The following is a 17,642-nucleotide window of genomic DNA, read 5'->3' on the forward strand; positions in this document are numbered from 1 at the left end:
GGTAAGTAAAGTACACCTGCTGTATACAAAGTTTTGTCCTCAAATTACAGGGGGAAATTCCTAGTTCGCTTAGTGAGCATTTTAGAAGTATAAGAACAAGTTTATTCACACACATGCATATACATACACACATATAACCTGAGAATGAGTCATACTTTTTAGAGTGGGCCAATCTTGACATGTTCTTTCTAACCTGATAGTTTGTTTCACTAATCTTCACTTTCTCTATTAGGAACTGTGAGGATGTCGAATGATATAAATTTAAGAGGTGAGATAATAAGACACTTATTTTTAAATTTCTGTTTTTAGAACTAATTATCAATAGAGTTGGAGATTTAGTGGTTGGTGTGGTGGCTTTTTAGTACAAACTAGTGATTCAAAACCAGAAGTGTAGGGATGCCTGGCTGGTTCAGTTGGTGGAGCATGTGACTCTGGATTGTGAGTTCAAGCCACGTGCTGGGTGTAGAGATTGCTTAAATAAATAAACTTAAATTTTTAAAAAATTAATCTTAAAATATAGAAGTGTAAACAGAGTTTTATTTATTTACTGATCACTGAGACACATTAGCCAATGAGAAGGCTTTTATCAATAATATATATAATATGTATATTGTGTATACTCATGCACCATAACATCAATCATTAGATGATACATACACGCTAGCTCCAGTGAATTGCCTCCTTGCCTGCAAACGGTCTCAGTTGTACCAGATCTGAAATGCATCATGCCAAACATTTCCTCCTAATTGTTTTAACGAAGGATCTTTTCAAGAAAAGTTAATCCACCTGTTTCTAATTCAGTTACAGCTTATTCCCTTAAGATGTTACCTTGCCTGAGCTAGCTCTATTTAAAAAAAAAAATCTTTTTACTGTCTTTTTTAAGGTTTCTTTGCAAACAGGTGGTCCTTCAAACGGCTGGGGGCCTCCCCAGCCCTCAACTCATGTTTGATTCAAGCTCAGAATGAGCCTTGTTTAATCAATTGGACTCCCCAAGAGGTTGGAAAACAAACCACCCCATGATGGAGAGGAGAGACCGCGAAGCAAGCATTGAATTTTCTCACAACTCAAATCTAATCTTTTCCTCTCTCCTCATAAGATCAAATGGAAATTGCAAAGGTTACATGCAATACCTCATTCCAGCTGACCTTTTCAGTAAAAGAGAAACAAGAGTGTAAGACAGAGAATGTGACTTTTAGACAGAGGGCCATCTTGTCTGGGGACAGGATCATTGTGAGGATTACATCCGCAGATCTTGGTAGCTTTATTTTAGAACTAGAAAGGGTGGCAGGAAAAGCAAAGAACATCCTCATTAAAGCTGATTTACTGGAGAGGCTCAAAATCCTCCTTTCCTCTTTGGTATCACCCAAGTTACTCATGCCAATTTGTGAAGCTGCACATCATTATTTTAATTGTCTGCAGCCCTTGGGTGAGTTTTAATAATCTCACTAGGCTGGCTACAAGCAGGACTCTGGACACTACAGTTTTCACAGAGATATTAGGTGGTCACCAAGTCAGGTGAAACTAAAGGACTATATTCATTGACAAGCTTTGGAACAAGATTTGGGGTATTTTCCCCCCCAATCATAACATAGGAGCTGCCTATCCTCTGATATAACATAAATTGGAATCAGGCTGGGGCAAAGGTTTTTTTTTGATCAGCAAAACACTGCACAAAAAATAGTCCTGCATTTTCCTGCTTTCTATAGCTCTCTCTTCTATAAGTTTATCCCTGCCAAAAATATTCCCTTTTCTCAAACCTTCCCCAAAACTTTCCTAAACCACTGAGCCACCTGGGCTGCCCTACCCAAAACTTTCCTAGAAGAAAAAGCCCTAAACAACAGCTTCCATTGCACAGAATGTTAAGTATCAGGCAATGGACTGTCAGTGAGTCAGCTTCAGAAAAAGTATTTAGCCAGAGCGAAGGGAAATCAGCCTGTGCTAGAATCAGCTACACTTATGTCCTTTCTATTGCTATTCATTTCTCCTTATGCACCGTCATACGTCTTTCGCCCTGGAGAACCCTCAGGACTGTATCTCAAATAACTCCCTAAGCCCCCAGCTACAGAGCTGATAAACCCCAGATTCTACCCACAGCCTTGGATGCATCCTGCCTGAACTTCTGCTCTTTAGTCAAAGACGCTTGATGAATGGAAACTTCAAACATTCTTTGGATGCTCCTGATATTTGAATCACTGTTTAAATGGGTTGAAAATTAAAAAGTTTGGAAACTTTTTTAAGAAAGGGAAGAAGGTGAGGGCAAAGAGGGGAACTCTCTATCAAAAAAGTAGGTGAATCTACATTATCACAGAGCAGATCCATACAGTAAGCCATACAGTGGTCTTCCGGAAAGCAAGTGTGCTGTGAGTTACATTTGGATGGCCCCATCAGAGACTATGATTGTTGTTGTTGTTTTTTTAAGATTTTATTTATTTTTTCATGAAAGACAGAGAGAGAGAGAGAGAGGCAGAGACACAGGCAGAGGGAGAAACAGGCTCCATGCAGGAAGCCTGACATGGGACTCAATCCCAGGTCTCCAGGATCACACCCGGTGGTGAAGGCGGCACTAAACTGCTGAGTCACTTGGGCTGCCCTATGATGATTGTTAATACAGCTGCCACACTTCTGTCCTTACGTTTTTCTTTCCTTTCTTTTTTTTTCTTTTTAAGATTATTTATTTATTTGATGGAGAGAGAGAGAACACAAAGAGGGGAAGTAGCAGAGGGAGAGAACCAAGCTCCCTGCTGAACAGGGAGCCTGATGTGAGGCTCAATACCAGGACCCCGAGATCATGACCTGAGCTGAAGGTGGTTGCTTAACCACTGAGCCACCCAGGTGCCCCTGTATGTTTCTTGTAACATTCTTCAACACTACTCCAGATTGGTGTGATTCTAAATCTCCATGGCTACACAGAGAAAAATGAAGTCCAGCTGAAGTAGAAGTAGAGAGATCTTCTTGTAGTTTTGCCTTAAGTGAGTACTGAAAAACAAGGAAGTTGAGAAGGTGAGCTGGGCTCCCTGGAGAATCTCTTGGACTGGAAGACAGTTGTGGCCCACTAGGAAGTTCTCCAAAGTAAAGGGCCAGATCTTTAGTGCCTACTGACATTGCCAGAGAAATTGTCATGGAGGAAGTCAGCCCGCAAGGGCCCTATTAATAAAGAACTCAGATTTACTGGCACACACGAGGCAGATCGATGTGACAAGGAAATGGAGAAAATGAGGTGAAGGCAAAGAGGGAAAGTGAAGAAGTGAAGTCACCAGAGTTACATGGATATAACGATCCCATGAAGGACTGCAGAGCAAACATTGAGGGCTGGTTGTTATTGAGATTCAGAAAAAAAAAAAAAAGAAAAGAAATTTTCTTTAAACAAATCAACAACATATTCCTGCCATGAAGATAGGAAAAGCTGGGATGCCTGAGTGGCTGAGTGGTTGAGCATCTGCCTTCAGCTCAGGGTATGATCCTGGAGTCCCTGGATCAAGTCCCACATTAGGCTCTCTGCATGAAGCCTGCTTCTCCTCCCTCTGCCTATGTCTCTGTGTCTCTCGTGAATAAATCAATAAAATCTTTAAAAAAAAAAAAAAAGAAGATAGGAAAAGTAGTGATGCCCAAAATCATCTCCAAGAGCACCAATCTGTTTGATTTCCCAATATTCTCTCTCCTCTTCCTTACAGTGCAGAGTGACGTTAATTTATTAAGCCTACGTGAACTTGGGATCCCTGGGTGGCTCAGCGGTTTAGCCCCTGCCTTGGGCCCGGGGCGTGATCCTGGAGTCCCGGGATCGAGTCCCACGTCGGGCTCCCTGCATGGAGCCTGCTTCTCCCTCTGCCTGTGTCTCTGCCTCTCTCTCTCTCCCTGTGTCTCTCATGAATGAATAAATAAAATCTTTAAAAAAAAAAAAAGCCTATGTGAACTGAGGTTAATTTAATTTTGAGGATTTCTCAACAGGCTTCAGATCATTGGACACTCTAGGTTGTTGTGAAACTACAGCTGGAAGTCCCTGCCATTCTACAAATCTAGGCCCAGAGGTGCAGACTAATCGCCTCAGGCAAAACAAAAATAATAAGAGAAGCCTCCTTTCCCAGATACAGGTAAATTGAAAAAAAAAAAAAGATTTTCTTTATTCATTTGAAAGAGAGAGAGAGAGAGAGCCAGACAGCACAAGCAGGGGGAGGAGCAGAAGGAGAGGGAGAAGCAGGTGCAATCCCAGGGCTGATCCCAGGCTGGGATCATGACCTGAATCAAAGGCAGATGCCCAACCGACTGAGCCACCTAGGCACACCAAGAAAAAACAATCTTATTTGATAAATGAATTCAGGGCCTCTGAGATCTGCCCTCCAGCATCCAGCTGTGGCCTAGCACTAGCTGCCTCCGCTGTGTGAGTGGAGACAGTAGAATAAAGGCCTGGCTAAGAGCCTTCAAAGGTAAATCAAGCAAATTGGTAAGTTTCCTAAACAAAGAACACACACAGGCACAAGTACTTGACTGAGGACAAAATTCTGTAAATGTTTCCTTCTGAGCAAAGTTCAAGGCATAGGCCAGCCTTTCCCCCAACAGAAAAGGAGAGAGATGATAGAGACAATTACTCCATCAGGACTCACTGTTTTTTTTTGTGAGGTCATGATTTTTCATTATTTGCCAGAAGTAATAATGTACATACTGAGACAGATAAGCCATCTAACACGAACACCACTGAGTTTACAGCTCAATCTCCTGTTAGAAAAGAAGTCTCTGAAATTCTTTGGCTCTGACACAACTCCTTCCTATGCCTCTAGACCAGGCTTTTCAGAGAGCAGCAGGGAATGTTTTCAATCCTCTCCAGCTCAAGGCTACATCTAAAGGGAAGATAGACAGGTTTAGCTTCATCTAGGAAAGCGGTACAACAGACTCGTTACTGAATATCTGCCTTCTGCGTGTCCTGTGCTGGGTGCGGCCCTGGGGCAAACAGAGGAACAGCACCCAGTTCCTGCCCTTGAGAAGTTCATGGTGTAGTAGGGGAGCCAGGCCAGAGGATGCACGCATAGTAGCTGCTCCTGAAGGGGCGCCATGGTTGCTAGGCAGCTGGTCCAGAATAGCTATTCAAGTTGGGAAGTCAAGTCCTGCTTTTAGCTCTGCCCTTTGACATGTGAGATAAGTCACTAGTCTCAGGATCCTCTCTGCCTACAGTGTAATGTATATAATTAGGAATTACTTAACATCTCTCCTATAATGAGCTAAGGTTGCATATACCTAGATATATGTTAATGATTCAAATTAAAAGGGAATATAATTCTGTTCCCAGGTCATCTTGAGTAAAATCCAAGCACCTTTTCCCACCAGTCTTACAGGTCATTATTTTATTTCTTTGGTGTCCTCCAAAATGTCATTCACAAATTCAGTAAGTATGTGTAAGAAAATGAGCAAATGACTCAAGAATCATTTGGATTTCTTTTGATCATTTGCTGGATCCTCACATTAACAATGTCTAGCACTTAAACAACTTTGTCTTTCCCTCTGTCATGGACATCTGCCCCATGATCCATTTCTCCTTTTTCTAGTAATATGGCTTTGGGAACTATACCTTCTTATTAGATATGATCATAGTGGTTCCTTTATACAAACCTAAGGTAGGCGAGAAACATAACAATCTTGAATGTTCTTGAGGATGGTCAGAGTTCAACAGATACTGAAGTATCCTGAAGAGATTATTCCTTAATTCCTGTTGTCTGGATCCCAAGACCTGCCCTGGCTCCCATCCTCTCTGAGCCTATATTTTCTGCTTTCCATTTCGTTCTGTGACCTACCTTTATATCCTAAATAAATACCTTTTGTGCTTAAATTAACTAGAGTTGGTTTCTGTTGTGCTTATAACTGAAGTATTCTGTTGTACACACCTTCAGAAAAGGTCCAGGTAAGTAAACTGGGACACCAAAATAGAAAAAGAGAATTTTCAGAGCTAAAAGAAGTCTTCAAAATCTAGTCCAACCCTTTTATTTTGCAGACAGTTTGACCGAGAGAAGTTAAGTGACGTGATCAAAATCCTAACGTTGGTTGATGAGAATCAAGCCCAGAACCCAGAAGACCTGGCTCCCTGTCTTTTACTTTTTCACCATTTCCTGTCCTCGAGCCACTTCTAAGGTTATTGTATATGGCTGTTCTCATTAAGTAGTTACAACACAGGACATAAAGTTCACAAAGCCTAGAATATTTACTATGTACTCCTTTACAGGAAAAGTTTACCTACAACTGACATACATAATATATAAATGAATGAATGTGAATATGTTCTAATAAAACTTTATAGACACAGAAATTTGAACTTCCTACCATTTTCACATGTCTCAAAATATTCTTTTGATTTTTTCAATAAAAATGTGAAAACCAGGGATCCCTGGGTGGCGCAGCGGTTTAGTGCCTGCCTTTGGCCCGGGGCACAATCCTGGAGACCCGGGATCGAATCCCACGTCGGGCTCCCGGTGCATGGAGCCTGCTTCTCCCTCTGCCTGTGTCTCTGCCTCTCTCTCTCTCTCACTGTGTGCCTATCATAAATAAATATTTTTTTAAAAATGTGAAAACCATCTTAGTCAATGGACTGTACAAAAACAGGCAGTACGCCAGATTTGACCTACAGACTCTAGTTCACCTGGTTAAGCCAGTTTGAATTAGGGTTCTGCTACTTGCAGTGAAGTACACCTACTTGGTACAATAAAGTCATCATATGTTTATTGATAGTCTGCTGTGCACTATGCATACAATAAATAATAAGATATAATCCCTTCCCCAAGGATTCAAAGCCTTCCATAATGATAGTCACCATTTTTTGAGGATTTGTTACAATGTGCTGCCTAGCGCTTTCCATGGAGTATCTCATTTAATCTTCATTAACAATGCCACAAGATGGTTTATATTATTATTCCTACTTTAGAAATGAGGAAAGTGAGGCTCAGAAGTACTTGCCCAAGGTCACCTAGCTAGTGGATGGTAGAGCAAGATCTGAATCCAGGTTGCAGGACTCTGAAGTCTGGGGACCTAACCACTGTGTTAAATGAACACTCCATAGGGTGCCTCCAATCTACACTGTGATTCCCATTGTCCACCTCTGTCTTCTCTCAGACTGTAGGATTCACCGTGCCCCACACCTGTCCTGCACAGCTTTCCCTGAAAGGCTGCTCAGCTCTCTATCCTAGTCTTTTGACCATCCCAGCCACCAATTCTTAGTAACCACTCCTTCTGAACACCCATACCAGCTGGTGTCTAGATTACTCATTTTAAGCTTATAGAGGGTTTTGATTGTCATTTCACTTTTTCTGTGTTTGTTCTCTCTCTCCTAGTCATAGTATCAGTAATAGGGGGTGGGAACTTCCCTCTGCCTCTTTGAGTAACCTCAGCAACAAGCACATAATAAGCTGAAAGTTGGGAACAAAGAAACAAAAAAGCAAATGAATGTGATAAAAGGATAGATAAGGCCACTAAAGAAACCATTAAAAACCAAACATCATCACCTTCTATAAATTAGAAAAAATAAAGACATTAAAAAGTTCAGGGGGTTCCTGGGTGGCTCAGCGGTTGGGCGCTTGCCTTCAGCTGGTGGCATGATCCTGGAGTCCTGGGATGGAGCCCACATCGGGCTTCCTGCATGGAGCCTGCTTCTCTCGCTGCCTGTGTCTCTGCCTGTGTGTGTGTGTGTGTGTCTTTCATGAATAAATAAATAAAATCTTTTTAAAAAATTAAAAAAATAAAAAGTTCAGCACCCCCATTCACACCAAAAAAAGGGGGCGGGGAACCAAACACATTTGGGACATACTTGAGGAATAAAAATTTAAAACAGAGGGACAAGACAAGGGTAAAAACAACCATAAAGAACAGAATAGAAGGGTGCCTGACTGCCTCAGTCAGTAGAGCATGCGACTCTTGATCTCAGGGTTGTGAGGTCAAGCCCCACATTGGGTGTAGAGATTACTTAAAAATGAAATATTAAAAAAAAGAATAGAAGTAAAGGACAAATTAATGTCTATACATGAAAGAGAAGCTTCCCCACCCCTAAAAATAGAACTGAATAGGACATAATACACAAAAAGAACAGAATACAGAAAAATTTCTCCAAACCCAAGAAACACTTGAATCTTCAGATTAAAAAAGCTCACTATGAACTAGGAAAATTTGATATAGAACCATCAACAAGACATCAAGAGGGGCGCCTGGCTGGCTTCCTCTAGTCAGTAGAGCATGTGACTCTTGGTCTCAAGACTGTAAATTCAAGCCCCATGTCGGGTGTAGAGATTATTTAAAAATAAAATATTTATTTTTTTAAGTAAAATATTTATTTTATTTTTTTTTTAAGTTTAAGTAAAATATTTAAACAAAAAAAAATATTTAAACAACTCCCCCCAAGATATCAAGAATAGAGAAAGAGTTCTTCAAGCATATGCAAGCATAAAGTCTAGAGCTCTACAAGGGGAAGATAATAAGCCTGGCTTCGCCCCTCTAAATAGCAGCATTCAGTGCCGGAAGGTAATGGAACACTGCCTACAAGGTTCTGAGGGAAAGAAAAGGTGAATCAGGAATATCACAGTCCTACAGACGGGGAGGAATCAGACATTCTCAAAAATGAAAGAATTCAGGGACTATCAATGAGTCCTTCTGCAAGGGGAAGTGGAGAAAAAAAACTACTTGACGGTGAATTATAGACATTCAAGAAACCGATCAAATTAGAAAATTAGTAATGTAAAAGTTTGATTAAAAGACTAGCAGCAAGGATGCCTGGCTGGCTCAGCAGTTGAGCATCTGCCTTTGGCTCATGGAATCCAGGATCAAGTCCCACATCGGGCTCCCTGCATGGAGCCTGCTTCTCCCTCTGCCTGTGCCTCTGCCTCTCTCTCTGTGTCTCTCATGAATAAATAAATAAATCTTTAGGAAAAAAAAAAAACTAGCAGCACTCAATCCAGAGAAATAAAGGGACATAAATCAGAATTAGGTGCTATAAACCCAAACAAAATTTTTAAAAAAGATTTTATTTATTTAGGCGGCGCTAAACCGCTGCACCACCGGGGCTGCCCCCCACCCACTTTTCAATTGATCATCTTCTTCTTTTCTTTCTTTCTTTCCTCCTCCTTCTTCTTCTTCTTCTTCTTCTTCTTCTTCTTCTTCTTCTTCTTCTTCTTCTTCTTCTTTTCTTTCTTCTTCTTCTTCTTCTTCTTCGTCTTTCTTTTTTTAAATATTTTATTTATTTATTTGAAAGAGGGAGAGAGAGTATAGAGGGAGTAAGAGGGGGAGAAACAGACTCCCCACTGACCGGGAAGCCCAATGCAGGATCCCAGCATCATAACCTGAGCCGAAGGCAGATGCTTAACTGACTGAACCATCCAGGTGCCCCTTGATTTTCATCACATATTCTTCTTTTCTTAATCTTGGAGTCATCTTTTAGGAACTAATGTATCTTGTCTTTCAGGAACATTCAAAGTTTATCAATTTTACCTGAGTTTCTTTTATCTGTTAAGTTTGGGTAAAACCAAACGTAATGTTTTATTTTTATTTATTTATTTTTAAAAGATTTTATTTATTTATTCAAGAGAGACCCAGAGAGAGAGGGAGAGAGAGTCAGAGACATGGGCAGAGAGAGAAGCAGACTCCATGCGGGAAGCCTGATGTGGGACTCGATCCCAGGACTCCAGGATCACGTCCTGGGCTGAACACAAGCACTAAACCGCTAAACCGCTGAGCCACCCAGGCGTCCCTATTTATTTTTTATTTATTCATTTGAAGGAGAGACGGAGAAACAGAGGGAACACAAGCAGGAGGAGAGACAGAGGGGAAGAGAGAAGAACAGACTCTGAGCTGAGCAGGGAACCGGATGTGGGAATCGATCCCAGGACCTGGAGATCATGACCTGAGCCAAAGGCAGATGCTTAACCATCTGAGCCACCCAGGAGCCCCAAACCTAATGTTTTATTTTTAAAAGCATGCATAATAGGATCCTGCTACTATAAAATTATTTCTGTCTTATATATGCATAAAATGAAGTCTGGAATATATCTATTAGGTGTTATTTGTTATTTTTGAATGGTAATAGTAACAATAGTTAAGTCTTATTGTGGACTATACTATGTATCAGGCACTATCTTAAGTACTTTATATGCATCTCCATGTTTAATCCTCAGGAGATTCCTAAAGGATAGGTACTCTCATCACCCCTACTTCACAGGTGAGGCACAGGGTTGCTTCCTAGGGTGACATAAATGGTGATTGGGAGAGCTGAGTCAAGCGCAGAGCTTCAGGCTCCAGTCTGTGCTCTTCCCCATTACACTCCATTGCTTCTCGACTAGGTAAGTCATTTGTTGTTTTTCTGTACTTTGAATTTGTAATTGATGATTACGGATTGTTTAAAAAAAAAAAAAAAAAAAAGTTCATTACCAAACGTTAAAAGCGCTTCCACAGGAAAAACATGATGAATACTCCCAGGTTTAATGCAGGCCAACTGAGCAGAGACTAAACCACTTCTCCCCCTCTCCCCCCTCCCCCCCCACATCCCTGTCTCCAGACCACTGATCTAGCCTTACCTTGGAGGCAGAAGGGAGCATCCAGAGGATAAACTCCTCAGCAAACCAGCACAGACTTTGGAACAATAGGGGGGTCTGAAACTTTAATGATAATCACTGCAACGGGGTGGATCGAAATTCAAAACAGCATACCTGTATTTTACTGGCTTTGGGCAGATTAGCTGGAGGAAATAAGCATCCTTAAGGGATCATCTCTAAGAAAGAAGAAAATGTGTAATAAACAAAAGGTCTAAAAAGTCCCAGGTGTACGCAGTCACGCATCCAGGTTACTGCATCTCTGAACCACTTGCTAGACTGACATGGCTTCATTTTCAATGACACAGCTTAGCTGGCCTGGCGCACTCTGCGGTCCACGAGCTATATAATAAGGGTGGTAATGGGGAGCGGCTCCCGGGAGGGCGGCGGAACAGCTGTCGGTGTCACCTGGGAATGGCGCCCACATACAAATCTCATCTCTTTGACAACGATTCTAAAGTCCCCCTGTCACTGTCACTCACCCGCAAAATTAATGACTAAAGGGGAGAAGGAGAGGAAATGCCTAGGCCCTGAAACGGAGAGAAAGACTGAGAGAGGGACAGAGCAAGTTAATAAATAAAACAAGAGCCTGAAGGGAAGAGCTGCTTTGTCAGAATATAAATATTTCCCTTCCCCTTTTATCTTTAATGTAGTGTGAGAAGCTTATTAAAGGGAAATGCATCTCTGTCCCTGGAGCCCTCGCTCAAGCCTTGCGGGGAGCTGCCTGCAGAACGGGCCCGCCGACCCCACGCTTATAAACCCTTCCCTGCTGGAAGTGAGCGTGCGGCGCTAAAGGAGGCTAAAGGAGGGTTGAGGGAAGAAAGGGAAGCCATTGTGGCCATTAGGATCCTTATCTTGATGGGCCTGGTGTCATGTTATGCTAATCGCTGGGTGATGCTGAGAGACTGAGGCTGAGGAATGCCTGCCTTGTCTGCTCAAAGGCTTGGCTTGACATTCCAAGGGAAGCTGGCATTGCCAGACTTAGACTTCACTCCATTCGATGGAACAATATCCAAATTCAGACAAAGGGGAATTTGTCTCCAAGAGTAAGATAGGCTTAGAAGCTGGGGGTGGGGGGGCACGGGGAGGGGGCTCTGTGAGTATTCCTCCTCCCAGCAGCCTCTCCAGGAGACCAGGATTTGGGGTCCGCTGAGCTCTGGGGCTGGCACATCCCTTCTGACCATTTAGAGACATCCGGCCATGTGGTTACACGAGGATAAGCCCCCCATTCCTCAGGTGCCATGTTCTAACCCAAGGCCGGAGTGGGAGTGGGGGGCAGAGACGAGGTGCCTCTGCTTCATTCTTCTCAACTGAGCTTTCCAGAGAAGCTGGCCTCAGTGGCTTTACTGCTTTACCCATCCCACAACATACCCAAGCATCTTTATTTCTACAAAGTAATTGATGAAGAGGACACAAATTTTTTTAATCGGCATTTCTGGCTCTCTTGCCAGGGAATTCATTTATCTCCTTGCACTTAGCAAGGTTTGCTGCTATTTCAAACCCCTCAGGGACCACATAATCACTCCTGCTGCAGAACCTACTTCATATCCCCATGCAGGCTCCTCCCTGTTACGATGTCTTTTTCGGTCTCATCCTCGCTAATTTTGTGCATGATTCTCTTTCCCACTGAACCTCACCAGGTTGGAATAAAGACTCAGCTAGTGCTCAGTTATTGCTATTCCACTGCGACTACCACTTTCAGGACCAATTATATCTCATGACAATGTCTGCGTTATGAGGAAGTGTATAATTCAGACACAGTGAGCCATTCTTAGCAGGATCCTAGGGGATTCCTTGCCCACCATTCTAAACATTGCCTAGGAGCTATTTACAATATGCACCTGATTGAACATTCCACCTCCTGCATAAGCCCCATTTCGCCTCCCTGAAGCCCCAGCTGCCCGCTTTGGGGGCCTGGAAACTTGAGAGGGTCCATTTCTAGTGTTCCCACAAATAGTCTGGAGGAGCAGGAGGTGGGGGAGGAGGGTGGCTTACACTTACCTGAGGGGCAGTTGTGTGAAAGACGGATTAAATTTGTGCTGTGAAGATCAATGAAAGCCTTGGAGAGGCAGATTTCAGTTCGATATAATGAAGGACTTTCTAACAATTAAAGCTATCCAAAAAATGGGAACCCCTTAAAAAGACCCTTCTCTCCCTGGAGTTCAGGCAGAGGGGAGATCCTTCCAGCCAGAACTGTGCAACGGCTGGACACACACACACACACACACACACACACACACACACACCTGCAGTGCCTCTAGTTCTTGAGCCAGACGACCTGGGTTCAAACCTCAGCCTAAAACCTACTAGCTCTATGGTGTTGGGCAAGTTTTTTAGCCTCTCTAAAAAAATGCAGATAAAAACACATTAGTCTTTCTAGGCAATTGTGAGAGGTTTTTCGTTTGGGTTTGTTTTGTGTTTATCAAAAGAATCTGTAGTTTCTGAACAGTAAGATAGTGTTCTAAGCCCTTGTGTGCTCAAAGCTCTTCCTGATTTATAGACATGATACAGAGAGGCCACCACTTACCAGCAACTACAACATAAAACAGAATTTTGTAATTGCTATTTTACATACATACATAAACACAAATGTTAGTGTTGAAGCTTTTAGAAATTGTGATGAGGAAAATTCTCTTAAACCAACAAGTTGAGCTGTATAGGGTAAAGAAACAATAACTCATTTATTCAGCAGGTATTTATTATGCACCCAGCTAGTGCAAAGCTTCTTGGGAAATGCCAGGATGGCTTAAAAAACAACTACTGCCTGTTGGGGGCTGGCCAGGTAGCAAATAATTGTTTCTGACCCCTCCACTTACAAAAATGGACAGAGTTCCACAGGCTCTGAAAATTTTAAGTGCTCTGTAGGGCATTTTGCATTGGTTTGTATCCACATGAAATGGGCAATAATATAAAATAATAATATAAACACGGTAGGAAATGAATCACCTAATTTTCTCCCTATTTTCCATTAGAAGTTCAGTATTTCTGAAGACTGATGAACTCTATGTGCATTTTGCCTAGGAATGAAAAATAACTTTTTATTTCATTTGTACTTAGCACAGTTCTTGGTTCTGAAAGCCCGATGCCTAAAAAGGACATTAGTAGGAATAAACATGAGATGCCCAAAATATCTCTTTCCTATGGGTTGTAGACATCCAGATTTGGAAAAGAAAGCTTTCCCTTCAGTAGCTCCTGTAGTCTGTAGCAACTGTCAAATATCCATTTCTCTTGCTTATTATTTTTTAAAAGATTTTATTTATTTATTTGAGAAAGAGAGCATGCTCACAAGAGGCAGGGGAGGAGCAGAGGGAGAGACTCTCAAGCTGACTGCACTGAGCAAGGACCCTGATCAGAGCTCAATCCCACGACCCTAGCCATAACCAAGAGTCAGACACTTAACCAGCTGAGCCTCCCAGGCGCCCCTCCAGCATATTAATTCATTGGAAATATGCAGACAGAAACATGACTTTCCCTGGCCCTGCCATTTCTACAATATTTTCATTCTCAACTTAGCATAGTTGGACGCTGGTAGCTTTCTGAGAAACCAGAAGTTTCAGCACCCATGTCTGCCTAGACCAAATTTTCTTTTTAAAGCACAAAGAACAGTAATAATTACCCTTTATTGAGCATTTACAACATTCTAGGTACTAAGTTCATTGTATTATCTCATTTGTACTTCACAATCCTATGAGGTGGGTGCTAGTATTATTACCATTTTACAGATGAGAAAACTGTGGCCCAGAATAGGAACTTGTCTGAAGCCACCTAACAAGGATTCAAATCCATAAAACCTGTGCTCTCAACCATTGCTATCAGACTGCATCTCCAAAGAAAGGGGAGAGGAGTTCCCACTATAAAAACAAGAGCTTTCCAAACAGTTAATGGAAAAATGACTTTGTCACTCCCCACATACTGAGAAAGGTGAGATGGCTACCTGGGGACACCCACTATCCCATGGAGGTCTGTCCTGGCCTTGGGATGTTCTCCTTGACAGCTGGCTATAGCAGAGGAGGGAGATAGAAACTCATAGAGCCTTCCATAGAAAGCACAAGATCACCCCGTCTATTTGCTCTCGGAGGGCTTTCTCCAGACCAGACATACTTAGGTGTTTAGGAGACTCACGCTCTTAGTGGTAGACTCAACTTCCCTCTTCTTCTTTCCTTCCCACAAGCTTTTGTTTTCTCCAAAGCGAGAACTGGGTTCCAAAGGCCTGTTCTTTTATTCATTATCTGTGTAATTTTGAACCTGTCTATACCTTGGTTCTCCATCTGCAAAAATGGGTCCAATAAATAGTAGCTACTCAAAGGGCTGTTGTGAGAATAAAGATTCAAGGAGATGGTGCAGGTCAAATTCTTAGCACAGTGCCTGGCCACGGCAAGCACTCAATAAATGCGAACTGTTAACAAAAATAGCAATGATACAACTAATACCAGATGTTGGAGTCAGACAGCTGGCTTTCTCTTCACTGTTCAACTGGAATTTAAGTCAGGATATCATCAGCCCTGGGTGCTAAGACACAGCAAGACCAATATGGTCCTCCGAACCAAAGCCTTAAGGTAGTGGGTAATCTCTGAGCTCCAAGGACCAGCTTTATAAATTTAAGGCTAGGGGAAGAGGAGGAGTGAAGTTTCACAGGTAAACCAAAGCCCCTTTTGCTAGGGTGAGAAGTCTGTCGCCTATTTTGTTTATCTCTTCTCTAAATGTTTCCTCTCCCGCCTCCTGGGATGTCTTCAAAACTGCTCCGTTTTGGTAGCAGCTCTTTACAAGTCTGCTGGAGGCCACAGGAACAGGCCGACAGCCCTTTCCCCAGCTCAAACAGCCAGCGGGAGCAGCCCCACGGCCCTCCCCCGGCCGAGGTTCCTGCAACCCCCCTTTCAGTGGCTTCCTGACCAGGCACAGCTGGGGAGGGAGGGTCAGCTCTGGCTGTGGCTCCAGAGCAGGGCAGCGGCACTCACCTGCTTCCTGTAGATCGCCCGGGCCCAGTCAACCCACCTTGCCTCGCAGGTCCCTCTCATTTTTCACTCCAGAGCTCACACAAGCCCGTTTCCAGAGTGAGGTGAGCAGGAAGCAGAGATAAATAAATAAACTGATAAATAAAGTGGCCCCATTCTGTGCAAAGCTCTTGGATAAAGCTCACCTCTAGGAACCAAAAATGTGGATCCTCATTCCAGTTCTTTCTGTGAACTCTTGGACAATTCAATCCACCATCTTGGGCTTCGGTACTCTCATCTGAAAAATGAAGGAAAAGAATTACCTCTGATGTACCTTTCTGAAAAATCCCCCAAACCATTCTTCAACTCGGCCCCTCCTTTTTCATGACAGGGCTGGCTCCAGGGCCCAAGTCCCATTATAAGTTTGAGACACACTCAAGGTCACCACACAAAGCCAGATTCGTTTGTTCAACAAGACTATAGAAGTTCCATAACAGCAGGGACACAGTATACTCCCAACACCCTGCCCAGCACCTGCCACATGGTAATCTCTAAAGATAAATAAATAAATTAAATAAATAAATAAATAAATAAATGAATGAATGAATGAATGAATGAATGAATGCCATGTGGTTTTATTTCATCCTTTTCAACCTAAAATGTACCTTATTCATTCGTGCACTCAGCCACTTACGGAGACCCACCGTGCCTAGCATGCATCTCACTGCAGTGTCCTGGGGATTTGAATAAACTTCTGTGACTACTTATAAACAACACAACGACTAAGGAGGCAGAACTAAAAGCAAGGAGAAATTCATCAATATATTAACGAGTTAGCTAAGAAAGAAAGGACTTCTCTGTTCCCATCCCAGAGACTTCTGATAGCCAGCATTCTAATAACAGTTGCTTTAACCAGCTTCACACTTTCAAAGCCAAAATTAACACCGTACAACGAAAGGCCCCAAATAAATTCAGAAGGTAAGACCTGAGCTAAGGAGGGCCTTCTGTTTCCTAGAGAAGAAGAAACACCTAAAGCCCTCTAGTCTCAAGCCAGCTCCCCTGCCCTCTCCTAACCACCTCATCATCCTGCCACCTCCCTTGGGGACCCCGCCAGGTGGCTCGGGCCCAGCTGAGCCTCCTCCCTCAGGTGAAGCCATTCTCAAATTAAATCACAAAGAGGGAGCAGCCAGTCTGCAATGATCTGTGTTTATTTAGTAAATGGGTTGATTGCCCTCATTTGTGGAGATTAAGAGTTAATTTCCCAACGCAAAGAGAACAGATTTCTCGAAGGGCAGCCCCAGATAATTAAGAGGAAAAAAAACACAAAAATTCAAATACCCCCCCCCCAATCCCGCCCCTTCCCACCCACTTTTGGCCTCTCCTTGGCCTCTGCAGCCAGGTAGCCACAGGCCCCCGTTTCACTGAAGTTCTGACTGGGGAGAGGAGGATTTGGTAAACAAAGGCTTAGGAATTCTTTAGACTCCTTTTAAACTGACATCTGGCAAATTCTCTGGCAAATTTGAGATCACATAACAAGTTTCTCTACCCCACCCCGCCCCCACCCCCTCCCTGGCTTTGAAAGGCAAATGTTTTGAGGTTTGTGTCCTGTCCCCTCACAAAGTTTTTAATCAAGTGGAGTCAAACCACTTTGTCTACATCTTAATTGAAGAGCCTGGCTCTAGAGGTTAAAGTACTGTTTTACAATAACGAGAAGGAGGCAGGAGAGGGAGACGGGACTAAGTGGAAATGTGAAAGGGAAGAAAAGCCATGGGCAAGTGGCCCTTAAGGGCACATTCAGTGTACAGCACGCCTGGCCTTCTTCCTGGCACCCATTGGACACAGTGCACAGATAGCAAGCCATGAGCTTCCACTGGGCCAGTCCCCGGGAACTGGGGTGAGACTGGCTCAGCTTTGCTGGGTAACTTCCACATAACACATGAAAACGCCCCTACTGTGGGAAATCTCAATCCAGGTGAGGAACCCCCAAATAGAACCAGCCATTAGACCTCAGAGTGGGCCCAGCTTCCTCACTTCACTGATGAAGAAACGGGCCCAGAGAGGTAAACCAACTTGCCTGAGGCCAAGGGGCTCGTGCCAGGACCAAGATCCTCAGAATTCTTCTCATTTCCCTGGCTGTACCTGGGCCCTTTCCTCTGCTGGATCC

At 43.1% G+C, this 17,642-nt stretch overlaps 1 long non-coding RNA gene across 3 annotated transcripts in view; it reads right to left on the reverse strand.

Annotated features, from left to right (window-relative positions):
* The window catches only part of LOC121480662, an 81,338-nt gene that overhangs the window by 56,616 nt on the left and 7,080 nt on the right, over nucleotides 1–17,642 (reverse strand). For all 3 annotated transcript variants that reach the window (XR_005985045.1, XR_005985044.1, XR_005985043.1), the window contains exon 2: nucleotides 15,685–15,776. This is a non-coding gene — a long non-coding RNA (uncharacterized LOC121480662). The remainder of the gene's footprint in view (nucleotides 1–15,684; nucleotides 15,777–17,642) is intronic.

This window comes from Vulpes lagopus, chromosome 22 (assembly GCF_018345385.1).
Source record: "Vulpes lagopus strain Blue_001 chromosome 22, ASM1834538v1, whole genome shotgun sequence".
In the NCBI taxonomy this organism is placed as follows: Eukaryota; Metazoa; Chordata; class Mammalia; order Carnivora; family Canidae; genus Vulpes; species Vulpes lagopus.